The sequence below is a fragment of the Dama dama genome, chromosome 22 (genome assembly GCF_033118175.1).
Source record: "Dama dama isolate Ldn47 chromosome 22, ASM3311817v1, whole genome shotgun sequence".
Taxonomy (NCBI): Eukaryota; Metazoa; Chordata; class Mammalia; order Artiodactyla; family Cervidae; genus Dama; species Dama dama.
Window position 1 is genome coordinate 32147687 of NC_083702.1, and position 773 is coordinate 32148459.

Consider the following 773-nt stretch of genomic DNA (forward strand, 5'->3'; position numbering starts at 1 on the left):
ATTTGCTTCATTTAGCTTTCTATTTTTAGAAATTGTTTTTAAAATTTGTTAATAATTAAGTAACATTTGTATATGTTTCCTAAGTCAAATCCAAAAAGCAAGATGTAGTTAAAAAAACCTAACTTTTGTCTCAGAATCCTCTGCTCTGTCACTCTCTTGTGTCTGTGGGTGAGTTTTGGGAGCAATTTTGATTTCTCCTCCCAGTTTTTAAACATAAGAAAAATGTATTTATATTCATCTTTTGCCTTCTTTAGCTAGTATGCTTTATCTTTTTCCTTCCCACCTTACTTAACAAGATACTGAAGATCATTTCATAGGATGATATAAAGATAGTTCTCATAACTTTAAAAAAATTTATTTATTTATTTTAGTTGGATCTCATAACTGTTTACAACTGCATATGAGTGCTTTGGGTAGATGTACCATTTATCAAACCCCAGGGCACTGCTTGAATAGCTTAACTGGTAGAGCATCAGACTTCTAACCTGGGGACCCAGGGTTCAAGTCCCTGTTCAGGCAGCATGGTTCCCTTTGTGGGCTTCCCTAGTAGCTCAGATTGTAAAGAATCTGCCTGCAATGCTAGACACCTGGGTTTGATTGCTGGGTCGGGAAGATCCCCTGGAGAAGGGATGGCTACCCACTCCAGTATTCTTGCCTGGAGAATTCCATGGAGAGACGAGCCTGGTTACAGGGCTGCAGTCTAAGGGGTTAGTTGCTCTGTCATATGAGACTCTCTTCGACCCCATGGACTGTGGCTCTCCAGACTCCGCTGT

The 773-nt window shown here is 39.6% G+C and overlaps 1 non-coding gene across 1 annotated transcript; it reads left to right on the plus strand.

Moving 5' to 3' along the window:
• Positions 1-446: 446 nt before the first annotated feature.
• On the plus strand, positions 447-519 carry TRNAR-UCU (transfer RNA arginine (anticodon UCU)). Its single transcript has one exon. It is a non-coding gene; the product is annotated as a tRNA-Arg (tRNA).
• Positions 520-773: the final 254 nt, after the last annotated feature.